Genomic DNA, 21947 nt, shown 5'->3' with positions numbered 1-21947 from the left:
ACTGGAATGGGTAGCCATTCCTTTTCCAGGCGATCTTCCTGACCCAGGGACCAAACCTGGGTCTCCTGCATTGCAGGCAGATTTTTTATGTCTGAGTCACCAGGGAAGCCCATAGCCTCCTAATTCACAGAATACACATATCCTGACCAGCAAGAACTCTTTCAACTTCTTGTTTCTCTCATATATACAGTGACAACCACATCCTTCCTTCTCTCCAAAGTCCTCCTTTGTTCAGACCTAGCCCCTCTATGTGAGCTCTGGGTTGCAGACACTTCCACTCCCATCTCTTAAGGGGGCTCAGTTCGGGGTGCTTTACTAGGTGCTTTCAGTCACTCCTTTTCTATTGGTTTCTGTCCTCAGCACGTAAATACACTCAATTTTTCCCCATCTTCAAAAATATATATACAACTTTTCCTTGACTGAGAGTGTCCTAGCTACTGTAAGACTCCTTTCCACATATAGTCATAAGAGTAGCTTATTCAACTTCCTTATGTTTCATTTATAACTTAATTTAGCTCAACCTTACTTCCATCCCCATCACTAATCATGAAATACTTTCACCCAGATCATTTAGCATCTTCTACTCCAAATCCAATAGACTTTTTGTTAGGCCTCTGATTATTTGGCATTCCAGGATGTTTGCTTAGAGAAAAATCTCCCATGTGATCTCTTTCTCACATCCCACATCTGATCCAACAGCAAATTCTGTCAGCTCTACTTTCAAAATCCATCCAGAATTCAACTACTTCTCAATATCCCACTGCCACCTGGTCCACGTTAGGATCACTTTTTGCCTGGATTATTGCAATGGTCTCTTAACTGGTCTCCCAGCTCCTGTCCTCACCTTCCTATACCCTGTTATCAACTTGCAGACAAAGAGTTTCATGCTTAAATTAGGTCATGCAGTTTCTCTCCTCAACTCTCTCCAATGACTGTCATCTCACTCTGAGTAACAAAGTTCTTAGTAGAAGCCACAGGGCCCTACAGGATCCTCGCCTTATTCCTATCTGTTTTTAGCTCTTACAATTTCTTTTGCCTCTCCCAGACCAAGACTAGCATAAAGATCACAAAAATTGTCTGGGGTGTAAAATTGAAGAAGGTTCCCTCTCTCCATCTTGCATGTCATTCTTGAAATGATTATTGACAACTATGGACAACTTCTTAAAACCCCGTTTCTTAAAACTCTTCTTTTCTTTCTTATGTTGCCTGGTTTACCTTTAGTTTCTTTGACTTTCTCCTTAATTTCATCCTCGCTCCCATCTGAGCAGCGTGGTGTAATCATGGAATGGTCAAGTTTTTGCTGTGCAGATATGGAGCTAGAGTGCTTGAGTTCAGTTTCTAGAACCATGTGACCCTGGACAATTATTTAAACATTCTAAGCCTTGATTTCCTCATTTGGAAAATTGAAATAATAATGTTTACTCTGTAGCGTTGTTGTCTGATTAAATAAGTCAGATAAGCATTTAACATGATGCCTAGCATTAAAACAAGTGCTCAATAAACATTCATTATTATAGTAATAACAACTAACTTTATTACTCCTGTGTGCATCCACTTAAAGCCCACTGTCCTCTCTAGTAAACTAATTGAGTTTTTCCAGAATGACTGCAAAATAATTCCTGATAGAAATTAAGTGATTTTTGTCTTTAAAGGCAAAGAAGAGGAATGACATAGTTCACATTCCTTTTCTTACAGGAAAAATGTTAAGGGTCACATTTTTGCCAAGAAATTTGAAGACCCAAGTTAATTAAAACATTATTCCTAGAAAGAAAGAGGAACATGACATTCACAAAATTCCCTTATCAAATCACATGCTGCAGTTATACAGTATCAATGACATACAAGATGGAAGAGAAATTATAATCACATGTGTGAGGACCAGCAGAGATTTTTACTTGGCATATAGTGGGCTGAATCTTGGCATATGAGTGGTATATATGAATGAAGTGTTTGATGACTTTAAATTATATTTTTCTAAAACTCCAGGGCTACTGGGAGGGAATTTGTTTAGCTAACAATGATTTTGTGAGTCATTCTATGAGATGCACTAGTAGGATTTATACTGATGGAGCACAAGCTGTGGCCTCAGCAAGGAACTCTGTGTGTTCCCTCTGCCTAGAATATTCTGTCTTCAGATTCTATCATGACTGTCTCCTTCTTGTCAGTTAGGTTCCAGTGCCTTAATCTCTAGGAGTCAGAACTCCTAACAGTCATTCTCCATCTCATTCCACTGTGTTATTTTTGACTGTCAGTTGCAGTCAGAGAAGGGAGTGTGGACATCTTTCTGCTTCTTTTCTACTCTTCCCTCTGCATATATCTAACCTTGCTTTCTGACTCTACAAGTGTTGAAGCTCAGGGAAGTACTTTGTAAATGTTCAATGCTTTCTCTTTCCCTTCTGGACACTTTCCTGGATTCTTTGGAGACACTGCTGGTGTTCTCTTAACCTGAAGTTCCTTTCATAAGTGAATAAATTTCTTCTGTGGCAGTGGATGGGAACCCTAGGAGAAACCTAGATGGTGTATTAAAAGCAGAGACATCACCTCCTGACAAAGGTCCATGTATTCAGGGCTATGGTCTTTCCAGTAGTCATGTACAAATGTGAGAGTTGGACCATAAAGAAGGCTGTGTCAAAGAATTGATGCTTTTGAGCTGTGGTGCTGGAGAAGACTCTTGAGGATCCCTTGGACTGCAAGAGATCAAACTAGTCAGTTCTAAAGGAAATCAACCCCGAATATTCATGGAAAGGGTTGATGCTGAAGCTGAAGCTCCAATAATTTGGCCACCTGATGCAAACAGCCAACTCAGTGGAAAAGGCACCGATGCTGAGAAAGATTGAAGGCAGAAGAAGAGGGCAACAGAGGTTGAGATGGTTGGATGGCATCACCAATTCAATGGACATGAACTTAGGCAAACTCTGGAAGATAGTGAGGGATGGGGAGGCCTGGCATGCTGCAATCCATGTGGTCACAAAGAGTCAGACATGACTTTGTGACTGAACAACTACAAAAAATGGGATCCCTCAACCTGGCCTCATTGCCTAGCTACGACAACAACAAAATCTCAAGTCAGTCTCCTTTCCCTGCTCTCTCAACCCATTTTCAGGCAAATGGTAAGCCTGCCTTGCTACCCTGAGACAGCCTCAGTATATATGTAATGAATCTTTTCCTATCCCTTTGGTGTGGTATCATTGGTCTTATATTTGGAAACAAATTTTGGGAAGGATGGTCCATCTTGGAAGGGACCCACAAAAATTGGTGCAGTGAGCAGGGTGACCACATTATTTAATGTGTTTGACATTAGTATAGCCCTCCTAGCTCTCTTATGGTTGCAGTTTACATGATATACCTTTTTCCATCTGTTTACTTTCAATTTACTTGTATCTTTCAATATAAAGTATTTAATGTCTTCTACCAGCAGATAGTTGGATTTTGTTTTTTGTTTTTTTTAAATCCAATCTGATAATCTTTTTTTGATTTGATTGCTGAATTCATTCATGTTTAATGTTATCATTGATATAGTTGGACTTACATCTGACATTCTGATGTTTTGTTCTCTGTGTCTCATGTCTTTTGTTGTTTTTCTATGTCTCTTTTACTACCTATTTTTTTTTAAGAAAGTAGACTTTATTTTTCAGAATAGGACTCCAGGAGTTGGTGATGGACAGGGAGGCCTGGCTGGCTGCGGTTCATGGGGTCACAAAGAGTCGTACACGACTGAGCTACTGAACTGACTGACTGACTAGATTTATAGAAAAATTTAGAAAATATCAGAGTCCCTATATATGCTACTGCTAATTTTCCCTATTGTTAACTTCTGCTGCTGCTGCTGCTGCTAAGTCGCTTCAGTCGTGTCCGACTCTGTGAGACCCCATAGACGGCAGCCCACCAGGCTCCCTCATCCCTGGGATTCTCTAGGCAAGAATACTGGAGTGGGTTGCCATTTCCTCCTCCAATGCATGAAAGTGAAAAGTCAAAGTGAAGTCGCTCAGTCGTGTCTGACTGTTTGCTACCCCATGGACTGCAGCCTACCAGGCTCCTCCGTCCATGGGATTTTCCAGGCAAGAGTACTGGAGTGGGGTGCCATTGCCTTCTCCAATTGTTAACTTCTTACATTAGTATAGTACATTTGTTACAATTAAAGAACCAGTATTCCCAGTGGTAAAGAATCTGCCTGCTAATGCAGGAGACGCAGTTTCAATCCCTGGGTCAGGAAGATTCCCCTAGAGAAGGACATAGCAATCCACTCCAGTGTTCTTGCCTGGGAAGTCCCATGGACAGAGGAGACTGGTGAGCTACAGTCCACGGGGTCACAAAAAGTCAGATATGACTTAGCAATGAAACAAGGAAACAGTTGATATATTAAGTAAATTCCATAGTTGATTTAGATTGTCTTAGTTTTTAAAAAAATTTTAAAAAGTTTTTTTAAAAAATTTAAGCTTTAAAAAACTGACAGCTATCATTTTGGCCGTTCAAAAATGTATAGTTCAGTAGCATTTAGTACATTTATATTGTTGTGCATTCATCACCACCATCCATTTTTCATCTTCCCAGACTGAAACTCTGTACCTATTAAATACTAGCTCCAACCGCCACTCTGCTCAGCCCCTGACAACCACCATTCTGTTTTCTATCACCGTGAATTTGACTAACTAGCCACCTCATATAAGGAGAATTATGAAATATTTGTCCTTTCATGTCTGGTTAATCTCATTTAGCGTCATGTCTTCAAAGTTCATCAATGTCAAAGTTTTCTTCCTTTGTAAGACTGAATAATATTCCATTGTTTGTACACACTATATTTTGTTTATTCATCCATTGATGACCAGTTGGATTGCTTCCACCTTTTGTCTCTTGGAAGTAATGCTGCTATGAACATGGGCACACAAATATCTGAGCTCTGCTCTTGATTCTTCTGGGTATATACCGCAGATTTCCTTAGTTTTTACTTTCTTTTTTTCCTCTATGATCCCATCCATGATGCAACATTATATTTGGAAATCTGAACATATATTTGTAGCGAATATACAAACTTGAACATTATATTTGTAATGTAATACAACATTATATTAGTTTCCTCTTGGGAGTGACAGCTCTCAGACTTTCCATGTTTTTGATGATCTTGATAGTTTTGAAGAATACTAAGATGCTCCTCTATTGAAATTTGTCTAGTGTTTTTCTTTTGATTAAACTGGCATTATAGGGTTTACTTGATCAGAGAGGTCAAGGGCCATTTTCATTACATCATGTCAAGATACATACTATCAGCATGGCTCATCATTGTTGATCTTGACCTTGATCATTTGCCTGAGATAGTGTTTATCAGGTTTCTCCACCATAAAGGTACTCTCACCTACCTGTATCTTCTATATTGATTCTTTGGAAGGAGGTCAGCAGTCTACACTTAAGGAATGGGAAGTTAGGTTCCCTCATTAGGAATGGAATATCTGCATAATTTATTTGGAATTCTCCCGCCAGGAGATTTTTCTCTTCTCCCTATTTATTTACTTATTCAATCATTTTTATGTCAGTATGCTGCTGCTGCTGCTGCTAAGTCGCGTCAGTTGTGTTCGACTCTGTGTGACCCCATAGATGGCAGCCCACCAAGCTCCCCCGTCCCTGGGATTCTCCAGGCAAGAACACTGGAGTGGGTTGCCATTTCCTTCTCCAATGCATGAAAGTGAAAAGTGAAAGTGAAGTCGCTCAGTTGTGTCCAACTCTTAGCGACCTCATGGACTGCAGCCTACAAGGCTCCTCTGTCCATGAGATTTCCCAGGCAAGAGTACTGGAGTGGGGTGCCATTGCCTTCTCCGTTTATATCAGTGTGGGCACATGGATATTTATTTTTATGCTATGGGCTATAATCTAATGCTATTTTATTTATTTATTTTGCTCAAACGATTCTAACCTTGGCTGCTGGGAGCTCTCTCAATTGGTTCCTATATTCCTTTGGCCTATCTCTATTAATGTAGGGTTTTAATTTATTTATTTTTTAGCACTTCCTTATTTTCTGTCATTGCAAAATACTCCAGGTTCATCTTGTATGTTTCTTGCCCCTGTCCTAGAATCAGTCATTTCTTCAAGAAAATCCTGTTTCCTTTCGGTTGAGAATGGTATTAGAAACCAAGATCTGGAAGCTAGGTGTGCTTATTACTATTGTTTTGCATGTCTCACATTTTTTTTTTTTTTGGAAACTGAATTTCTTGGTAGTATATTATAGCAACTCTAGATACTGATTCCCTTCCTTATCCCAAGGGATGGTGGTGGTGGTTGTTGGCTTTGTCAGTTGTTGATTTGTTTAGTGATTCGGCTGAACTAATCATGTGGCATCTGTTTCCCCCTCAATGGGCAGCCCCTTTAATTCATACTTACATTTTCCCCCTTGTTTTTGCTTTTAAGCCTGTCTACCTAAGGGCTTCCCTGGTGGCTCAGATGGTAAAGAATCTGCCTGCAGTGCAGGAGACCTGGGTTCAGTCCCTGGGTTGGGAAGATCCCCTGGAGAAGGAAATGGCAGCTCAATCCAGTATTCTGGCCTGGAGAATCCCATGAGGAGAGGAGCCTGGCAGGCTATAGTCCATGGGGTTGCAAAGAGTCAGACACGACTGAGCAACTAACACTTTCACTTTTCTTTTTTTACCTAAGTAAGGGTCATCCATAGGTCTGGGTTGGCATAAGCCACTTATTGGTCAAAGGTAGTACTTAGCTCCCTTAGCCAATCAGATTTTTGCTGTATATTTTATGACATCCGTGTGGCTTCAAGGCTGCTATTACAGTTCAGGGAATTTGTGTTTATTGCCCTGTGTTCAGCAAAAGACTTATAGCTTGGAGGTTCTTTCTCTGATTGTTCTCAGGAGGGCTCAGCCTTGGGGATGCCCATGATCTGCCAGTTTGTTAGGGGTGAGTGTGATTGTAGTTTTAAACCCAGGTGTCACCCTGGATCAGAATTCCTACTCTTCATGGTTTGGTCAGGGGGTGTGTTTAAGCCCCTTATGTCGGCAAGGCTTCCATCCTGGACTCTGACTGCTCCCAGGAGGGCTTTTCCTGGCTGCTCTTTTCCCAGTTCTCTCTATTAAACTTCTGGCTGCTCTGCTGTTTTGCATGTCTTCAGGAGCTATCCTTCTCCTGTTAATTACTCTCTACCAAGATCTCCAATGTTTCTTAAAACACCCTTAAGCATAGAGATCTCTACTTCCTGTTCCAAATTATTAACCCTCTCAGGCAGAGCTTCAGGATCCTTCATCCTTCAGGTCTGGCTCACCTCCTGGGTGGAACCCTCCTGCTACTGCACTAGAACTCTACTCCGGTTCTGTGAGGGCACAGGCTGGCCTTCTCAGCTTGCCCTTTCAGAATGGAACCTCTATAATGGAGCCGGGGCAAGGGTGATCAGGGTTCTTATACTTTCGGTGCGCTACAACTGGGGCAGGACTTGGCAAGGCGCCCCATCCTCTAGATCTTTCTTCCTAGGAATAGAGCTTTTGCAACAGTAGGTTAGTTGGAGTGGGCTGGGGTATGAGAAATACTGCTGGCAACATGCCACTCCTGGGGTGAAATCATAGCCCAGACGGTGCACTTCAGGGAGAGGAGGCCCCTCTCTTCTTTGCTGCACATGCCTAGGATATGGGAGTTAAAGGAGCGGATGGTGGCAGACATGCCATAGATGCTTGTTCTTATGCAATTCAGTGGATTATTTTGCATGAGTATTTCTCCTTTTGCTCTATGCCCTTGAGATAATTTCCAGAGACATTAAATGATTTTACTTTAATTTTTGTAATTTTCTCTATCCAAATTGTTGTGATGCGAGGGAGAATTCACTGGGAGTCCCATTCATCCTATTTTAATGTTCTTTTACACCAACAATATGTTCCCTACCATGAATACTTGACACAGTCTTCCACTTTGTTAATGTTGCTGCTGCCATGGAGTGCTTGGTGGGGAAGTGGGGTCTGAGAAACAATGAGAATGCGAGAGCTATGGGAGAGCTAAGGAAAGAACTGGCCCTACCACCGCTGGGGAAGGAAACAGGTTTTAATTTTATCAGGGGCTTCTGATTGTAATTCAGGTTGATGATCATCACCCTGGTCTTCTTACTACATTCATTCTAGCCTTCTGGGGATCCTGATATAGCCATCTGATGTTTCCTCGGGCATCTGAACTAATATCAGCATCAAATAGCGTCTGTTCACTGTGAGAAGAGAAAATGCACTTTAATTGTAGCAGGAGGAATCTGGGCTAAATGTGAGGAGATAGTCCCTGATCAAAAGCGTCAGCCTGAGAGGTCTTTTTCAAGTGAAAATCAGATCATGCCTCTCTGCTGCTTCAAGCCCTCCAATGGCTGCCCAATGCAATTAGAATAAAGTCCAATCTCCTAACCAAAACCTACATTTCATTTCGCTCTCTGTCATTCACCATGGTTCAGTAACTCAGCCTTTCTTTCTGTCTTTCAAGTCCACCAGGCTCGCTCCTACCCTAGGACCTTTGCATTCTCTACCTGGAATGCCCTTCATCATATCTCCACATGGGTAACTGTGATCAACTGTCTTAATTCCAAGTTTACCTTCTCAGGAGGACTTTCTGGACCATGATATCTAAGGTAGGTGCCCCACACCCAGACTCTTCATTGTTCACTATTCCTTATTAACCTGCCTTCACTCTCATACTAGAGTGAAACTTCTAGGAAGCAAGAATCTTGATGAATCTTGGTTATGCTGTCTGCTCTCGCCTATAGGAAGTGCTTCCCATCCAGTGGGAATTTAATAAATCCGAAGAATAAAAGGAGGAATGAAAACATGGGTGGGATGAATGTCCGTGGTTTTCTTTTTAGATTTTAAATAAATGAATAAAATACTCTCTTGATGTCTCAGAAGAAGGGCCTAGATAAGATTTCATGTTGAGCTCTTGCAATGCGAGAATTCATTTTTACTAGCAGAAGAGTGCTTTATAGAAAGTGGCAACCTGAAGTGTTTTCCAGGGAAATAAATCCTCCAAAAAAGAACAATTCAAAATATGTTCAGCCATTCAGTTGTTTGGGTCCTGGCTTTAGTTTCACTCTGGCCCCGAGACAGTTTTATGTACACTTGTACCCTGTTTTGTTATAACACCCAAGGACAGGCACAGTAGGAGGATAGCCCACCGTTGACCTCATATACTTGTGATTGAAATAACTTTGAATATTATGACTCATGGAAGACACAGAAACCCCAAATAATGCTGGCTTTGTCAGTTGAAACAAATCCTGGTTCCTTTCTATTTCGTCAATCAATTGCATTTGGTATTTCTAGTCTCTTTTAATCTGAAACTGATCCCACCCCCCTTTTCCCCATGATATCACTTTTTGAGAGGCTAGGCCAGTTATCTTGTAGAACTTCCCAAATTCTGAGTTTTTCTTATTGTTCTATTGTGACGTTATTGAATTTCCCCTTCTATTCCCTATACTTCTTATAAACTGGAAGTTAGGTCAAAGGTTTAGTTCAGTTCAGGTTGTCAAGAGCTCTTCAAAAGTGATCCATACTGCATCACAGCAGGAGGTGTGGAAGGTTAGGATATTCTGCTACTAGTGATGCTAAAGTTTTTAAAGCTCTTTAATTTCAGCGTTTCTATAAGAAAACAGTTTATATTTTGGACAGTAGAGAGCTCCTTTGTACTAAAAGTAGGGTGATTTGCAGCTTACAAAATAGACACAAGCAACAGTTTGCAAGAATAGTCTAAAATGATGACTCATTATCCATTATTCCATCAGTGATGGGAGAGACATGACTGGATGTCAAAGGAGCTTGAGAAATAGCTGAGGTCAGACTACCTCTCCCCTGGAGGATGAGCAAATTCCCCTGTGTCCTGGATCCTGGCAATAACTTCAGGGAAGTGGACTTGAGGGGTCTGGGGGACACCTGGTAAAGGGCTTAGGAGGTTGGTAGTAAAGTTCAGTCACCTGTCCCCATTGCTCTTCCCCTAAATTTTAGGAAAATCTTCAGGAAAATAATTAAACAGCCAGAGTGGAAATTCTGGCCCTATTGCTTATACTGCTGTTATTTCAAGTGCAACAACTTTACATTTATCTATTTGATTTAAAAAACTGGTTCTTGCTTTAAAAAGCTTTGGGGCACCAGAACAGTAAAATTGTCCAATAAAATACTTAAATCAGTTGACAGCACCACGCTTAAAAACACAGTGTATTGCAAAGTAACCTAAATGCTATGACCAGTATGAGATTCCCTTTGGCCACACAAAATTTTAAGGATAGGCTTTACAGTGGATTTAAACACATGTATACCTGCGTTTGATTGAATGAGTGAAGGCAGATGGCATGATAGCAAAGCATGTCTTCACTGGTTCAACCAGACCTAGGTTAAACAAGGAGGGGAGCTAATAACAATGCAAAATTACTATCAAAGCCAACTTTTGGTAGTGCATTGGGCTAAGAGACTCACATTCTGTGTATCATTTAATTGTCACAACAAAGCTGTAAAGGAACTGTGACTGTTATCCTCATTTTACAGGTGAGTAAGCCAAGGCACAAACTGAGACACAGAGAGGTTAAGCAAATTTTCCAATGTCACTGTTTGATGATAAAGCTGGGATTTGAACCCAGACATGTTGGTTCTAGAAGCTATACTTTTAATGTTTTAAATTTCTACTGCAAACTGACTGCATTCATTCATTCAATCACTTACTTAATGACTAACATATACAGGTGCATGTCTATGGGCATGCGTCTTACTCTGTGCCAGGCATTTCATTTTACTGGGCTTTGGAATGAAATGAAAATCCAAAACACATGGGGCTCCTCAATTCAAGCTGACCCTAAATAGTAAAGGCTTTGGATGTGTAGATAAAATCCGATGAGGGGGCCACATGTCAGCAAGTTATGTAACTGCTAATGGAGGCATTTCAGGTTAGGAAATCTTTCCAGTCTGACCATTCCACGGGCTCTCTGCTATTAACATTTACTGGCATTTTGGAGGTCTGTTAAAGTTGATCACAGTGTAGACAACGTACAAACCTAAGAATGGGCTCAAGGAAGCTACTGTTACAAGAAAGGAGTGATGGAGGAAGAATCATGAGGCAAGAGGTTTACTTGAGAAGTATCTCCCATATGAATTGCTCATGTTTGCTGTGTTTTCTTTCAAGAACAGAAACTAAATAAACATAACAAGAAAAATGCACACTTTAACAGAACACATTTATGTTTCTATTTTGGACAAAAGAATTTTTTATGAGGAGATAAGGTGGCTTATTTCAGAGAGGGATGTTTCACCAATAGCAATGCAAACAGGAGAGACTTCTTTTCATTTGCACTGTCTGATTCAAAGCTTATCAAACTTATACAAGAGCACAGACTATGAGGTGAAAACACACGTGATTTTTTTTTTTTAAATACCAATAAGACAGCAACATTTGTCATTGTTTGGGACCTTATAGTGTTCAAACTGCTTTCAGATACTTTATCAGAAATGGCTATGTGTATCTTTTCATCCTCACTGGATTCTCTCATCCTCACTCACCTCCTGGCCTGGACTCTCAGCTCCTTCTTCTGAGGAGCTGCCCTTCCTGAAGCTGTGGGCCTGTGGTCAATCTTCCACAGGCCTGGAGACTTTGGCTTTTTCTGAAATTTTCAGACTTGGACAAACTTTCAGACTATGCTCTTTCAAAAGGACATAGGAGTAGACTTTCTGGGTGCTTTCAAGGGGTAGAGGCATGGGGCAATCCAGAAGTATGGGGCAGTAAGTTTTTCAGTGGGTGAATATTCATCATGCTTCATCTTTTCTTGATGGGTTGCCTCAAGGTCTAGTTTCTCCACAGATATCTCACGTAATCCTGAGGATATATCTGTCAAATAACCGGTGGTGACACTTTGTGGCTGTCAATGCAGTAACGCACCATCTTTTCATTTCTTCCTGTTTTTCTTGTCTTGTTTCCTTTTGCCTTCAATCTGGATGCTCTAGGATTGTACCCTCTAAATAAAACACCAGTGCTTAATCCCTGCCTTAGGCTCTGTTAGGTCTCATACACATAATACTTATTTCAGACTCTCTCCACACTTTGAGGCAGACAAGTATGTTAGCGTTAGTCATAAGATGAGAAAACTGAGGCTCAGAAAGTTTAAGTGATTAGTCTGAGATTACATTCATTGATTTGTTCATTAATTCACTTATTTATTTAACAGACATTTCTCAAGCACATTCTGTATGCTATCTAAGACAGACTAGGCTTCTGTCTTCTTGCAATTTAAATTTTAAGTTTGAGGAGACAGATGGCATGTAGGTACCATTAATGTCTGCTAAATGAATGAAATGATGAACAAAGGAAAGATTCTTAGCTTCCCCAGGATGACTGACATGAAAGTGTTCATCACTCAGCCAGGTCTGTCTCTTTGCTACCCCATGGACTATAACTCACCAGGCTTCTCTATCCATGGAATTCTCTAGGTAAGAATACTAGAGTGGGTTGCCATTTCCTTCTCCAGGGGATCTTCCTGACCCAGGGAATTGAACCCAGGACTTCAAGAGATCAAAAAACATATCAAATTTCAAATGATTTCCCCCATATAACCTTTTTGGGGGTACCATTGCTTTATTGTTGTCCTATACTTATGCTTGTCTTCCCTCGTGGCTCAGAGGTTAAAGAGTCTGCTTCCAATGCGGGAGACCCAGGTTCGATCCCTGGGTCGGGAAGATCCCCTGGAGAAGGAAATGGTAATGGTAACTTATGCTTAATTTGCCATCAAGTAATCCAGTATTTGTTGAGAGCCAAATGATTAGTAGGCTCCTTTTAGGACAACACAGGCAAAGGGAACAAAGGTACGAAGACAACGAGGTATAAACAAGCCCAGTGACTTCAGAAACAGAAAGAAGGCTGGTGCAGCTGGAAGTAAAGTATGAGCGGGAGAGAAGTGTGGAATAGGGTCAGAATGATGATCAACAGCCAGGGCATACAGAGTTCTGAATATGGGTTATGACTTATCATAAGGGCAGTAGGAAGCCACAGGAAAATTTTAAGTGATATGATTAACATGACTGCTAAGTGGTAATTCTCAGACCTTCTAACTCTTGGACCTAAAGACTTCTGCATGAAGCAGGTGTCAGAGTTTGGACTAGAAGGCAAGCTCTGAGGCTCTGACTTTTGATGGAGTGAAGCAAGTTTCATAACGATGACTCAGCTATGAAGCCCTCTGGTGATGCAGAAATATGTCTCCAGTGGCACACCTTCCAATACAATAGGTGCAAAGGCAGACTCATGGAGTCACTTCCATCTAAACAGGCCTTTATTGTTCCATTTATAGACTGGGAATGATATAACCTCTTATCCAGTAATGAGGTGGAGGGGCAGAGACCTACAGGTCCTTGGGAGCAGGGAGCATGTGACCTCGTGCGGCTGAGAATCATCTGTGGTTCAAATCAGTCTGAGTAATCCTGGCATCAGATAGGGAGTGTCTGTCCTGATAATTCCATAAGTGAAAATTATGATACTGCCTTGTCTGGTGTAAGAGAACTGGCTGCTTATGTTCAGTGACAAGACAGGTGTCAGCACGGGTTTCACATTGTTTTGAACATCATCCAGAAAAGTCACAGGCAAGATAGGTAAATGCAACCTGATTAATAAAGTTCTGTTTAATTTTTGTTTGTTTGTTTTTTTTTTTTTGTATGAAAAGGATGATGGATTTTCCTACATGGGGGAGTCTTTGCAAGGGACTCTGTGATCAGTACTGGGTCACTGTCCTGAAGAGAATTCAGGATTTATCCAAAGGCTTGAAGCTTGGCTCCCCACTTCCCTCTCATCTTCCATTTCCCTAAAAGAGAATGCCAGCCTGGGGACACAGCTCCCCTTTTCCCTACGATGCCTCCCTCCAGAAACTGTGGACTTTCAGTCCTCAAGCCTTTGCTAACTCACGAGCCCTGTGCCTTTGCACCGCGAGTCCCCAGTGTGGACATCCCTTAGTTCCCAGCCCATTCTTTCTTCTGACTCTGCAGCTCTCAGTCCAATAGTTTGCCTTGAGGCCAGCAGAGACTGTCCTTCTTGAGCTGACCACTAAGTGACATTTCAATGTTACTAATGTGTATTCATCTGCTCCCTTTCTTCTCCCAAAAGCAGTCAAACAAACATTGCAGAAAAGAGATTATGGGGACTGACTGGTGATCACGTAGGTGGGGGAAGGGAGAGAGGAAATTCAAAATGAGGTGAGCTTGGTGGAGCCGAGGACGGGAGAAGACGCCCAGGAAAGCTGATAAACAACAGTGTCTGCGCATCGCAGAATCACACCTTCTCTGAGTCTGCTGTTTCGCCAGCCTGCCCCCACCAGCCCGGCGCCTCTTAGCAATTCCCCAGCTGTCAGCTCCCTACCTGCCTGGCTCTGGCTGCTCGGCTCAGAGCTGCTCCCCTGGGCCTCGCGCTGGCTTGTCAGTGGGCTGCGTCAGCATCACGCCACACTGTCTCCCGTTGGCCCGGTGATCAACGCCTGACGGGTCGGCCCTCTCTCCCTTCTCAGCTGGGGCCAATGGGAGTCAGGGGAAGGTTTTGGTTACAAATGAAAATAAAATAAATAAGTCATACTCTTGCACTCAGGAGTCTGGGAGAAACATCTTCATGGACTCGTAAATCTTTCCTTTTAAATTTGTCCTTCTCCTTCTAGATGCCCCTCCCACCCCCCTGCATACCCTTGGCTGCCCCTCACAGTGCAGGGAATGCAAAATGCGAGGCTTGGGCGCTGGCTAGATGTCGGTATCCCCCCCTCCTCAAGAACCCCCAAAGGCATTTGTGCTGCGCTCTGTGTGTGTATGTGAAGAGAGGAACCAGCCAGACAGAATCCAGGCCAGTGACAGCTGGTCCCCTGTCCTACTCTTCTGAGCTTGTCAATAAGACACCCAGCCCACTCCCAAGGCTCCCCTCTCGACCTGGCTACATTACCCCCAAAATTCTTGGTTTCTTTCTTTCTTTCCATTACAGGGGGTTCTGATGATTACATGCAATACTCTATTTTAAAATGCCTAGAAGTTTTTCTAAATGTGCATTAGACATTTTATTAAAGCTGTTGACTTTGAACGTTTTGCTTAAGACTTTGTCCTCTGTTTAAAGACACGTCTTAAGGCAGGGGATGCTATTAATATCATATACGTGAATGCGAAAAACAGTGCCCATAAGCTGGGCCTCAGAGGGTCAGGGGAAAGTGCTAGAGGTCCTGAGGGCACCAAGAGGATGACATGTGAGAGGCGCCAAGCAATATAAGCTGGAATAAGCCTTAGACCCCTTTGCCAGTTCGCCTGGGCTTGCCCAGCTTGGTCCCTAAGGAGGATTCATGCTGTTCATCAGAGGGGTGTTCCCTGAGCGGATGTGGTAGTGGTAAGAGGGAAGCATAGTCACAGAGGCCAAAGGACGAAAGGGAAAGAAAGCAAGAGGGTGGCTGCTTGGGCAACCAATATTGGTGCAGAGGAGCTCCCCCCACAAAGGACCAGCTTTGTTCTAAAAGGTCCTTTTACTTCATGAGGGTAGACGACCCTCCTTGATCACTGGTATGCCAGACTCCTTTCCCTCTCTCACTTTAATGCATAATTGATGAAGCAAATGGAGGTGAAAATGAAAGCTGCTCAGCCGTGTCCGACTTTTTGCGACCCCACTGACTTAGTTCATGGAATTCTCCAGGCTTCTCCAGCAGGTCTTCCCAACCCAGGAATTGAACTGGGGTCTCCCGCATCGCAGGCAGATTCTTTACCAACTGAGCTAAGAGGGAAGCCCCGAATGGAGGTGTGCCACCCATTAACCGTGGCCAGAGGGCCCACTTTGCCGATATCATGAGTGGTTGAGGGGCTGAGGAGGGATTTCTACCTGATATGTTTTCTCATGGGTTAAGGAGGAGGAAGAGACTGGGAAGGGGTCAGGTTTAAGGAAAAGTTCCCCAATTTCTGCCAGATGGGAACAGTGGAGGCACCACATGGCAATGGGGTGCCCTCTGAGGGGTGCCAAGATGGCGCCCTGGCACTACAGGAGGGTAGACCGGCAAGACGTCTGCTGTCACATAATTATTATCCAGGAAGATGTCAGTGTTCAGAGCCATGCACAGCTCTCTCTCTTTGAACATTTTCTATCTGCTTCCCCTGCATGGTTGCCATGCTGAGGTGGTGGTGAAATTTTTATAGACTGCTTTTGGGGGGTAGAGTACCTTCCACATTGGCTTGGGGCCAAGATAAATAGGCACCATCGCAGAAAAGCTGGGTGCTGTGTAGAGGTGGATTTGCCACAGCTCTGGTGAAGTTTAAGGCTTAGAGTCCCTCATTTGCATGAGCTCTGTCCGTGGCAATGAGGTTGTCCTGGGAATGTTTACAGTGGGGTAAAGTTGGCCCTTGGGAGGACAGACAGAGGAAGAGGGCAAGTGCTGTGTGAATGAGAAATCCTAGGATCCCATATACCTGGAGCAAGATCAAGAAGTGGGAAGCATTGGCTTTGAGTGAAAAGTGAAAGTGAAAATGTTGGCCGTTCAGTTGTGTCCAGCTCTTTGCAACCCCATACACTGTAGCCCTCCAGCCTCCTCTGTTCATGGACTTCTCCAGGTAAGAATACTGGAGTGAGTAGCCATTCCTTCTCCAGAGGATCTTCCCAACCCAGGGACTGAACCTAGGTCGCCTGCGTTGCGGACAGATTTTCTTCCGTCTGAGGGCATTGAGTATACATGTCCATTTGACCCCGTAGATGCCTTGCCCTGTGTAGAAGAACAGAAAAAGAGGAGGAACAGAGTGTAGCCTATAAATTCAGATTCCCTCCAGCCTGGGTTATGCGTGTTTCTGAGAGCATCCCAATAAGATGCCTGAGGCTGGGCGTACATGTGTATACAGGGAGTAAAAATATTTCAGACGTGCAGAGCCAGAAGCCAGTCTGTGGAAAATTCTTCCAAATCCTAAATCTCATATATATGAAAGAAACTTGATGAAGATTTCTCCAAATTTGACAACCATGCTAACAGTTTACATGACAATATCAACAATGACTTCTGAAGGTTTTCTAAACTATTAATAATAAAAGGGTAATTTTGACCAATCATGCTAGAGGAAAAACTGGTTTATCTTTCTATTTCCTCTATGGGCTAAAATATAACAAAATTATCATGTGAGGAAATTATCAAAGAGCAAGCAGCCAAAAATAGTTTTCATAGAGGCATGTCAGGAAGTTAATAAAAATATTACTTTTTTCTATTTGTGATGTATGTGATATTTATCCATTAATTTTGAAAAATTATGTGTATTTCGTTTCTTCATTCTAAATAAATGGGCTTTTAGGTACCTAATTTTGAACTTGTAGCTTAGCATTATTTTTTTCAGAGGGGCTTTTACATTTTATAAACTTCAGCCCCCCCGAAACCTGTACCATTACCTATCACCTTAATTTTTTCTGGGTAACAATATCTGATTTCCTTCATGAGTGTAGCTGAGAATAAGAGAAAATTACTATAACCACTTGAAGTCCTCAGTAGATTGGGCTGTATACGCTAAGCCCAAGGTTAATAATATTTGTGATGTTAGAATGTTTATAATGTTTGGGATATTTACCAAACTTGCAGTGTCATATGATCTGGAGTAAGCTATGAACAGTTTGAATTTTGGATTCCTCATCTATAAAGTGAGAGGAACAGACAAAATGTTTTCTCAAAATTTCTAGGTTTCTCTCCAGCACTAATATTCTATACTTTCCCCACTGAACGCTGAACTCGGCATTAGCAATTGGTATAAGCTGAGGACTGTCAGTATGAATTATAATCCACAGCAATAACTAGATACCCAGATAATGTCATCCGTAAAAAGCCTCCAATCGCGCAACTTCTCTCCATATCCCACCTCCATAAAGGCATGGCTCACAATTTATATGTGCTTTTTCAAAGTCATATTTTCCTGATTCAGAGTACATAATGGATATGCTAGGGAGGACTCAAGAAAGAAAATCTATCATGAAGCTCTTACTGGCAAATGTAAGCAAATGTGACTTTACAAATGAATTCTTCAAGTGGATTCCATCTATGCGAAGATATTCACACCTCATATATAATTTCCTAAAATTCATATATTCAGATTAAGTTATATGAAGCCAAATTAAAAATGGCAAAATTAGGAGAGCCAATTTTGATCTTAGAATGGGGAGAATGGGATAAGATGGCCAGATTCCAAGTCTGGGGAAGCTGAATATGCCAGCAGAAAGAGGCCCTGTTATCCCTAAATATCTGGGTGACACCAAACTGAAAGACAGTTCTTGGGGTGTGTCTCAGGTGCCACACTTACTCCTACTTTGACTGTAATACTTTCTGGAGCCAGAAATATGGCCAAGAAAATTCCATAGGTTCGTATAAAAGAATCTGTTTCTATTAATACGTACTGTGTATAATATAGAACGTCCCTGCCTGCCAATGCAGGAGACAGAGGAGGCACGGGTTGGATACCTGGATCAGGAGAGTCCCTGGAGAAGGGCATGCAACCCACTCTAGTATTCTTGCCTGGAAAATCCCACTGACAGAGGACCCTGTGGGGTCACAGACTGAAGTTGGACACTGCTGAAGCAACGTAGCATGCATGTGTATAGTATGTTCAGAACTGGAACATTCGTATATGTCTCTAACTGGATCCATGCAGTGATGTAGCTAAAGAACTTCTGCCCAAAGGAGTCTCGATCTCAGCTCTAACAGACAGACAGACTGCCCTGACACCTTGCAATTGTTCAACAGGCATTTCTCCCCTCTTTCATGATCTCTGGGGAACTGTTTCTATGTACACACACCCCCACCGTAAAATGCACTCCAGCTTGGTGCATATGTTATTCTGAGGCAATAGTGGCTCTGAGTACACACTTCTTAATTCATTCTGCTGTGTCACAGTCTCACCGGATCAATACCTGGCACAGGAAGTGCTAACTCGGAGTGAAGGCTGCTTCTTCTGTCCTCTTGCAGAGAAGTCGGGTCTCCCTGGAGTGTGGCTTACACTTATGCACTTACCATTCCTTTTTTCCCTCCTGTTTCTGTCTTCCTTCATTGGCTGAGGCTGACTCTGTTTTAAGAATGGATTTAAGGATGGAGGACTTAGGTCTTATTATTTTTTTTCCCTTTTCATTCCTATGCAAAGTTTTATTTTAAAACAAGGAAAGAGTGTCTATTTTAGGCTTCATCCACTGCCCAGGCAGCGTTGCGCAGAGTTTAAACACGTGGATGGGGAGAAAACTTCAATTATTTCATATCTGAGTGTCCTTGGGCAAGTCACTAACCTCTTTAAGTCGTAATTTCACAATTTGGAAAACGGAGATTAAAAACGTACCTCCCTGGGAATTCCCTGGTGGTCCAGTGGCTAAGACTCTGAGCTCCCAGTGCAGGGGGCCCAGGTTCGATCCCTGGTCAGGGAGCTAGATCCCACATGCTACAACTAAGACCCAGAGCAGCCAAATAAATAAATAAAAATTAAAAAAACAAAAACAAAAACAAAAACAAAACGTACCTCCCTGAAGAGCTGTGAGATTAAATGACATGATGTATGTCAAGTTCCTAGGGTGGCTCTGACAGGTAAACAGTAAACGCTCAATGGGTATTTGCTAAGATTATTGCTCCCCTTGTTTCCAGTTCATTCTGCACTCACGTGTGTGTTTGGGGGTGGGGGGGATTTATTTTGTGACCTGAGTTTCTGCAACAGAGACAAGAAGTTGTCTCAGATCTGTATTTTCAGCCTTTTGCCACTGAATTGGGCTTCCTCCCCCCCACACACCTTTTTCTTTCTTTCTTTTAAAATCTTTCCTCCAAACCATACCTCCCTCACTCTTTACTTCACATACGCTTCACCCTGACAAGATGTTTCTCAGTGGTCAGTAGTGAGTGCCTTTATCTCTTATCCCTAGCTCCTGACTTAGGGCGTGATTTATATCAAACGCCTGATAAGCGTCTTTCAAGGGGTTTTCTGTCTATCTTCTGATTTGATTCTTGTCTCGTTACTTTTTATTAGAGTCCCACAATCTGCACATTGACTTGTTTTAGCAATGGAGTCCACGTTTGTAAGATACTCCTGTAAGGCTGTGTCCTAAAATATTTCCCAAAGTAGGTATGACCTGCAGGGACGCTAGCTCAATGGGAAATATCAGAAGAAAAGATATCTATGGCCATCTACCTCCCCTCACCGCTTTGTGAGGAGTGGACACTTGTGAAGAAGTGTCAAGTGGAGAGCAAAAGAACAATTAGAAATCCGGGGAGGAATGTCGAGGGTTCTGTGCTTTCCTTCTGCCTTTAGCCTTCCTGCACAGAGATCTTCCCAAGAAGATCCTATCCAACATCCCTGCCTGGTCCCCTTCACCTGTCATCTCTTCCCCTCCCTCTTTTAAGTTATTCTCCTCGAACCTTCTAGTAGTTGTAGGTAATTTGTCTGGCCACCCTGATTAGCTGTCAACCTTTGCACATTTTTCTATGTGAAGTAGAAGTTTTCTACTTCTCTCCGTTTTTTTTTAATAACCACACCGCACAGCATTTGGGATCTTAGTTCCCTGACTGGGGATCAAACCTGTGCCCCCTGCAGTGGAAATGCAGAACCCTAGCCAGTGGACCTCCAGGGAAGTTCCCTCCTTCTTTTTTAAGGATGTCTAGCAGTATGATGTCTCATCCCCCTGTCCTTCCCAGCTGCATTCTCCCCCCAGAAAGCATTATTTTTTCATTGGCCTCTCTGCAAAGAAGAGTCATGGTAAGTTCAGTCATCTTAAGCTAATTTCTAGAATACAGAAATTGAGAGATACTGATCTATGCTAATAATTCTTTTTTAAAATTTAAATAAATATTTTGCTTTAAAAGTATTTTTAGATTTGCCAAAAAGTGACAAAGATAGTACAGAGAGTTCCTATATACCTCACATACATTTTCTAACCTATTGCTAACTTCTTACATTATTATACTGATTACAAGTAAAGAACCAGCATTGGCACATTACACTGCTATTAATTAAATTGCCTGTGCTGTGCTGTCGCTCAGACGTGTCTGACTCTTTATGACCCCATGGACAGAGCCTCCAGGCTCCTCTGTCCATGGGGATTCTCCAGACAATAACACTGGAGTGGGTTGCCATGTCCTCTTCCCAACCCAGGGATTGAACCCTGGTCTCTCACGTTGTAGGCAGATTCTTTACCATCTGAGCCACGTGCGAAGCCCCTTAAATTGCCTACTTTCTGTAAATGTTCTCAGTTTTCCCCATTTTCCGTCATTTCTGTTCCAGAATCCCATCCAGGATACCACATTACGTTTAGTCGTTGTGTCTCTTTAATCTTTCCTAGTTCGTGACAGCTTCTTGGACTTGTATTTGATGATCTTGAGGATACTGATCAGATATTTGAGGGCTTCCCAGGTGGCGCTAGCGGTATAGAACTCACCTGCAAATGCAGGAGACAAAGAGACATGGGTTCGATCTCTGATTCAGGAATATCCCCTGGAGGAGAACATGGCAACCTACTCCAATATTCTTGTATGGAGAATCCCATGGACAGATGAGCCTGGTGGGCTATAAGTCCATAGGGTCACAAAGAGTCAGACACAACCGAAGCGACTTAGCACATGCACATTCTTATCTGAGGGCTTCCCAGGTGGCGCTAGTGGTAAAGAATCCATCTGCCAATGCAGGACCCACTCCAGTACTCTTGCCTAGAAAATCCCAGGGTCGGAGGAGCCTGGTCGGCTGCAGTCCATGGGGTCGCCAAGAGTCGGACATGACTGAAGCGATTTCACTTTCACTTTTCACTTTCATGCATGGGAGAAGGAAATGGCAACCCACTCCAGTGTTCTTGCCTGGAGAATCCCAGGGACGGGGGAGCCTGGTGGGCTGCCGTCTATGGGGTCGCACAGAGTTGGATACAACCGAAGTGACTTAGCAGCAGCAGCAGCAGCCAATGCAGGAGATGCAAGCGATATATTTTATATATCCATAGAATTTATCAGTGTACATTTTTATAGTATATTCACAGATATGTAC

At 42.6% G+C, this 21947-nt stretch overlaps 2 long non-coding RNA genes across 4 annotated transcripts in view; one reads left to right on the top strand and one right to left on the bottom strand.

Annotated features, from left to right (window-relative positions):
* Window positions 1-14390, bottom strand: part of LOC105610397 (uncharacterized) — a 35472-nt gene extending 21082 nt beyond the window's left edge. For both annotated transcript variants that reach the window (XR_006058815.2, XR_001032954.5), the window contains exon 1: window positions 14332-14390. This is a non-coding gene — a long non-coding RNA (uncharacterized LOC105610397). The remainder of the gene's footprint in view (window positions 1-14331) is intronic.
* Window positions 6739-21947, top strand: part of LOC132659229 (uncharacterized) — a 47405-nt gene continuing 32196 nt past the window's right edge. For both annotated transcript variants that reach the window (XR_009599411.1, XR_009599410.1), the window contains exons 1-2: window positions 6739-6894; window positions 8443-8587. This is a non-coding gene — a long non-coding RNA (uncharacterized LOC132659229). The remainder of the gene's footprint in view (window positions 6895-8442; window positions 8588-21947) is intronic.

This window comes from Ovis aries, chromosome 2 (assembly GCF_016772045.2).
Source record: "Ovis aries strain OAR_USU_Benz2616 breed Rambouillet chromosome 2, ARS-UI_Ramb_v3.0, whole genome shotgun sequence".
NCBI lineage: Eukaryota > Metazoa > Chordata > Mammalia > Artiodactyla > Bovidae > Ovis > Ovis aries.
Note: the sequence above shows the minus strand (reverse complement) of the source record. Positions and strands in the feature narration are given on the sequence as shown.